Source organism: Dreissena polymorpha, chromosome 1, assembly GCF_020536995.1.
Source record: "Dreissena polymorpha isolate Duluth1 chromosome 1, UMN_Dpol_1.0, whole genome shotgun sequence".
Classification (NCBI taxonomy): Eukaryota; Metazoa; Mollusca; class Bivalvia; order Myida; family Dreissenidae; genus Dreissena; species Dreissena polymorpha.
Genome location: NC_068355.1, coordinates 91873102 through 91880592, shown reverse-complemented (window position 1 = coordinate 91880592; position 7491 = coordinate 91873102).

The following is a 7491-nucleotide window of genomic DNA, read 5'->3' as shown; positions in this document are numbered from 1 at the left end:
AGTGACCCCTGGAGTCCTGCCAGAGTCCTGAAGTAAAAACGCTTTAGCCTACTGAGCTATTCCGCCGAGTACACATGCTAGTCGTATTTTATACCTTATATAAGCAATCTTCGTAGTTTCACAAAATTTAACGACAAAAACAGAACTCTCCAAATTATTCAATCGTTTCGCGTTGCAACGCTTTATAATTTTTAGGTTTTAAAATCGTCAAAAGATGCATATAATGGCTATATTAGACCATGGTAAATGTTCAGTATTACTGTTTCCTCACAAATATCATAACTAAAACGAAAATGTGCGAATCTGAAACAACTTTTTTCAATTTTGTCAATTTACCAAAGCGTGAAAAGATCCCTTTAAAAGGGTGTTAGCGAATTTACTACATCTATGTAGGTAATCAACATTTTCTGTGGTCATTATATATTTGAGTTTATTAACAGTAGGAATAGGTCTTGAGAACATATTTATATCGATTCTAGCGGTAGTAAAGTGGGTGCAGTTTAAAAGGTAATGTTCTTCATTGCCGATATAGCCTTCATTACATAAAGTGCACAGTCTATTTAGTTCGGGTTTGCCGTTCCATCTGCCAGTTTCGATTGGGAAATGATGATTAGCGGTGAGAAGCTTTAATATAGGTACATACTTAGATTTGGGAAGAAGCTTAAGGTAATTCTCAAATTCAAAATTGTTTTTAAATGAATTATAAAATTGTCCTTTGTTTGATTGGTTCAAGTCTGCATGCCACTGCTGAATGTATTGATCAATGAGTACACGTTTAACTTGTAATGATAGTGATTTCATACTGGGCGAGTTTTGTTCATGCCACACGATCGATTTGCCTGTCGTATCCAATATTTGTTTAATTTTAGATATCCATTTAAAGTTACGCGAGTTGTTGTTGATAAGGTTAATATACATTTTTTTAGAATATTTATTGTCATTTCCTAAAAGAATTCTACTCCAAAAGCCTATTATTTTGCTGTAAATAGTGACATGTAGCGGATATCTACCAAGTTCATCGTATAGCATATATGACGGAGTACTTTTACGTGACATAGTAATTTTTCTTAGGAATTCTCTATGTACTCGTTCTATAATGTCTAAATTTTCGTAACCCCATATTTCACAGCCATATGTCAGTATTGGTACAATAGTTTGATCAAAAAGTTTTAATGTTAAATCTAGTGGCAGATCTGAATTATTTGCACGGATGTAAAGTAAATGCATTGCTTTTTTAGCTTGTTCGATATTTTGTTGGCGTGCGCTTAGAAATAAACCGTTAGCCGAAAATATGACACCAAGGTATTTGTATTGCTTAACAATTTCGATTTCATTTCTGCCAATGTAAAATTTATAGGGCGCGATGTTTCTAGCCCCAAATATGATTATTTTTGTTTTATTAGTATTTGCATTGAGTTTCCATTGCGCGAAGTATTCATCAAATGCATTTAAACTTCTTTGAAAATCTTTTTCATCGTCTGACAGAATTATAGTGTCGTCGGCGTATAACAAAACAAGTAGCTTCAGCCAGAGATAAGCACTAGATGGATCAGGTATTTCAACACCTTTACCTTCGCGTATAATAATATGGCTCTCAAGGTCATTTAAAAATATAGAAAAAAGGATTGTGAAAGATTTTCACCTTGCCGAACGCCGTTTTCGCATGGGAAGAACGGAGACGAGCTATGGTCTAGGGAAACACAAGATTTGATATTTTGGTACATGTTATAAATAACACTAAATATTTTTCCTGTAACGGAGCTTGATAGCAGCTTTAACCAGAGTCCATTTCTCCACACTTTGTCGAAAGCCTGAGAGAAATATATAAAGGCACAGTACAACTTCTTTTTATTTTTGCGCAGGGTTTCAATTAAAGATTGAAAAACAAATAAGTGGTCCAAACAAGAGTGATTTTTTCTAAAACCTGCCTGATTTTCGTTTAAAATTTCATTCGATTCCAAAAATTTGTTAAGGCTCTCATTTAAAATTGACGTGAAGAGTTTTCCAAAACAACTTAATAATGTTATGGGCCTATAGTTATTAGGGTCGCTGCGGTCCCCTTTATTTTTGTAGATAGCATAAATTGTGCCTTCAAGCCAGCTATTAGGCATATGACCAGTATCAAGTATCATGTTGAACAACTTTACATAAAAAGCAAGAAACATGTGTTTAGTATTTTTTATATATTCATTTAGTATGTTATCACTAGGCCCAGCTGCTTTTGAATTTTTAAGGCGTTGAATATTCGCTTCAATTTCGGTCTCGGTGATAGGCCTGTTTAATTCCAGCGTGTCGTACGGTACCGGTTCACTTGTACTTAAGTTTAACTCATTGTTTTCGGTGCTATCTTTACAATTTATGTTTTTAAAATGATTATAGAGCGAATCCAAACTCGGTGATTTCTTAGATTTTTTAGCGCCATTTCTATGTATATATTTCCAATATTCTTTGGGGCTCTTCGAGTGCATTGTACGTAATGTTTGTGCATTTTTAAATTTATATTGGTTATTAAAATAATTCATAGTTCTCTTGTAATTCTTACTAGCATTTTGTAACAAAGTCTTATTTGATAACGACCGCTCACATTTATATATGTTTTTGGCTTCATAATAGCAAGTTTGTGCTTGTTTACATTTAATACCAAACCATGGCCTTTTAAATGCATGATTGTATGAACATTGTTTGGGGAAAGTTTCGGCAGCGGCATTTTGGAACATTACGGTAATAGTGTTAGTTATTTCATCAATCGATGATGGTGCACAAGGGCAAACATCACACAGATATTTAATGTGGTCAATATTCTCTTCGTTAATATAATTAATAAAACTGCTCGCTAAATTTTGTTTCCATTTTGCGCTTGTGTTATCTTTATGCAATTTCTGCTTGTGTGGCGGTGTTACTTTAATTTTGCTCGATACGGTAAATTTAATTATAGCGTGACCATCGGAAAACAGCGAATCCGTCTCGATTATCCCGAACTCGGTTAAAAACACAAAACATTCAGCAGTGGCAATGGCATAGTCGATAACTGAGCTATTCCGGTAAGTAAATTGACCAGTGTCTTTATCCGTGCCCATTCGACCGTTTAGGATAAACAGATTGTTATTACGACAAATATCGACAAGTGCTAATCCGTTACTATTGGTTTTTTTATCCACAGATTTTCTGGACAGGGGTACATTACATTTGGTTAAGATATGGGACTTGTTAAGTGTACTTAGGGTGTCGGGATCGATACCCTGTATATCTGCACAGAAATCATCAATACATGTAAAATCGGGGAGGGTGGCTGTTCTGGCATTCATGTCTCCTAAAAGAATTGTGTGTTTAAATTCGCTACACGTAAAAAAAATGCTTATTTCGTGGTCTAATTGTAGAAAATCATCATCATTGAGGAATTTAGATTTTTCTTGTGGAACATAAAGCACACCTAACATAATGTCATCGTCTGTGTTAGTTAAAATTTTGGAAATCTTAAGCCATAAAACATATTCACTATTAGATTTTTTAGTTTCTGTCCCATGTAGAATGTCATTTTTTACGAAAACACCTATTCCACCAGATTTCCTCAGGTTGGTTTGAGTTCTGTTTTTGGCTATAAATGTATAGTTAGGAACATCTATAATATCAGTGTTATCCAAGTGTGTCTCAGTAATACAAATTATATCATAACTATAAATAAAGTCAATAAATTCTGGAAATTTGAGTCTGTGTTTAAGGCCCCGAACATTAAGCGAAGCGATTTTTAGCTTACTGGCACAATCTGCTATTATGTCCGGAGTAGCGTTCCTCACATTTTCCTAGTTGGGTGTGCGGTCATTTCCGGCCGTGGTTGGATCGCGCTCGTCCCATGGCCTGGTAAGCGCCTGTGCGGGTGATTGATTAGTTGCCTTAATGCGGGTCCGATCCTGTGGAGATGGTGCGTTAGCCCGTCGGCCTATTGGGACACGCGTTCGACTGTGTGATCGTCCTCTGCGTTGGCGGCGAGGGCTCGGGCTGCTCCGTCGAACTGGCTCAATGGAAGGTCTTGGGGACATCACCGTATCTGGAAATCGCGAGTGGTCACTGCTTATTGGACCACCGGAATAGTTTTGCTCTGTGACGCTGACGAGGGAAGGTCGGCACGTTTGTTAATTGTCGTGATTCGGAGCACCCCCTGTGCAGCCCATCTGTGTCGCGTCACTCATATTTGCACGCGGAACTCGTGGTACTGATCCGGTAGTATTGTTGAAATTTTGTGTGGGTGGATTTTGAGGTATAGTTGTAGTATTTAGACGGCTTCCTTTCATAACAGTGTTCCAATTTGGGAAATAATCACGGATAACTCTGTTCCCAATCATGAGTTTGGCTGGAAAGACGATTCGTACTTTACTTTCTGGGTTCTGGCTTTTTAGTGTTTTATATTCGGGCCACAGAGATTTGCGTGCATTGGATATTTCTTGTGGATAATCACGGTTGACACTAAAATGAGTGTTTTTCAGTTGTGTTGCATTGGACAGAATCTGTTCAGTGTCGGTATAATCACGAAATCGGACTATTATGCGTCGCTGTTGGTTCCGTTTGAATATTCCGAGTCTATGGGTACCATCAATAACAATGTGATCGCGGATCCGCATAGTGTCACGTAGAAATGTCTTGATTGTATCGCAACACTCTTCACCCATGAGTTCGGGGAACCCGCTGAAAATGAGATTGTTTCTACGGGATCTTGCTTCAGCATCTACGGACTTGTACTCAAGTAAGGTTATTCTACTGTCCTGATATTCTAACGTTTTTTCAATTTCACTTACTTTGCAGCCGAGTTGTAGCACACTGTCGATTTTACGCCCGATGTCGACCATGTTCGATTCGTTTGTTGACATTTTCGAAAGTAGTAGTGACAGTTTATCATCAACACACAAATTTTTGAAATTTGATTCATCTCCGGTGACCACACGTTGTCGTTTGCTGTTCCAGACTGTCTCGAAAGTACCATTTCCCCATGCATTCTGATTGCGCTGCGAAAATTCCGTTTCCGATCTCTCTTCGTTATCCATTGTTGTATTGCACAGTGAAGAAAACCGATTTTTAGTCAATATATACTGCGAATTAACGTTCATCACTTCCTAAGAGCATTCAATACACTCCATCAAATACTTTAATTGCAGAAAAATTGCAATGTCTTACGATTTCTTCGAAATATTTATTAATTTTATTTATTTGTAAGAGAGAAAAAAAAGTCCGCCATGTTAACCGGAAGCCCGCGCATTGTCAACCGTATTGCAAGTTTTACGACCAATAGAAGGTGTAATACAAGAACTAGCGGGAACGAACAAACAAAGAATTCATAGTTGCTTTTTTATTGCGTTAATTACAGGTCCATACTAGCGAGTATCGGTACATCACATGCTCTTCTTTGAACTCGTTGGCCAAAGTACAACCTTGTAGTAACTTTCTGTCAAATAAATTAAGCATTTAAAATTATTTTCGGACACTTCAATTTTCGACTCTAAGTTTTCGGACACCTGTATTTTGAGAATATTTTTCGTATCTAAGTTTTCGGACACGAATTAAAATAATTATTTTTAAGTGTCCGAAAACATATAGTAATTACGGGTACACACTTCACCGCATATTCGCAATGCAATATATTCAGGCAAGTGCAACCAAAACTGATATCAATATGCATTTAGGAGTCAAAACATCAACATAAAGTTATTTTACCAATAATACAACTTCTTTTTTTACTTAAAACATCATCTTAATACAATTTACACAAATTATATAAAAATTGTATATACATGTTCCATCGATTTGTTTAAAGTAACTCGATTAATACCTGCACAATATAAAACACGTGCGTTTCAACGGTTCAAACGTGAAAAGTGTTGTTTTTCTATGACGGCATTTTAACCTTTTCAAATGTAATAACTTTATACGCTAATTTAGCTGCGAAATACTTTTAAAATACAAAAAAAAATCGTATAAATGAGGAACGAAAGCATTCCCTCAGTGGAAGACGATGTACCAATGGTGGATTAAAAGTGTTAATTGGTATGTCTGTCACACCATATATCCCCACATGTGTAGATGCTGTTATTAAGATAAGATATCATGCGTCACATTCTAATAACATGTCAAATGACAATAAAGGCCTAATTCATGCTGAGTTTTATCAGAGTCGTAGATCTTCGCCTCTGGTTTTATGACTCTTAGGTGGACCTGATAAAAATATTAATTAAAAAATACGAACTGTTATATGATTATTGTATCGATAACAGACACCATCTAAATCTTCAAATTTATTTAATAAAATCGCGTCACTTAGGTTTATTGTTCATGGACCTATACATATATGTTCCTGCATTGTTCTTCAGTACCAAGATGGCGGCGCCAGGTGCGGGTATCAGGGAGTTATCGATTTCTATTCACAAAAATACTTGCTCTACACGCCTCGTTCTCGTTACATAAAATGTTCCAAATATTTGAACAATTTCAATTTCCAGTATCTCAAAAAGTTAAACTAATCGACATATTAGTTGGACCTATACTACATTACTGCGCAGAAATATGGGGTTCAAACCTGGGCACTGACGTTGAAAATAAACATACCAAATGTTTAAGATATATTTTTAGGAGTAACAAAACCGACTACTACAGCAGCGCTCTACGGGGAATTGGGAAGAGTGCCATTATCAGTCAACCGTAAATATATTATGATAAAAATTGGACAAAATGATAAATTTGCCAGATCGCAGTCCTGTAAAAAAGATATATTATCTACTTAAAACTGATGATTTGAATAACAAAACATACAAAAATAAAAAATGGGCCACACAAATTAAATCAATATTAAATGAACATGGTCAATATGGATTTTTGAGGAAATCGATGACAACTGTTTAACTATTGTAAGACAAAGGATATATGACCAAAATTGTACTCTGACATAAATAATGCATTGAAACTAACAACTCACTCAAAATTTAAACATACATTTACCCGTAAAAAATACTTAGACGTAGTATTAACCTTAATACCTTAATACCTTAATACCTATATCACTTGCTCAATTGCGAACGTCATTACCCTAGCTTGCTAAAGAAATTGGGAGATATTCAAATACTCCGCAAAATGAACGGCTTTGCATTTTTTACAATATGAACGCGGTAGAATCGGAATATCACTTTTTGTTAGTTTGCCCAAATTACCAATATCTCAGAAAAAAATTCTTCAAACCCTATTTTTGCCGATGGCCTACTGTTAATTTATTTATCGCACTTACAAATTCAGAATAAAAAATTGTACTGAATAATTTAGCAAAAGTCATATTCTTTGCAAATAAGATCAGAACACTGCAGAGTGATTAAAGAATTGTATTACAATTGTTAATATCATTCTATACATCATTGTTGGTACATGTACTAGCTATGCTCTTGTTAACCATTCTTGTTAATTGTATATCTTACCTACTGTATATTTGTTCTCTACACTGTTTGTTATAAACATTGT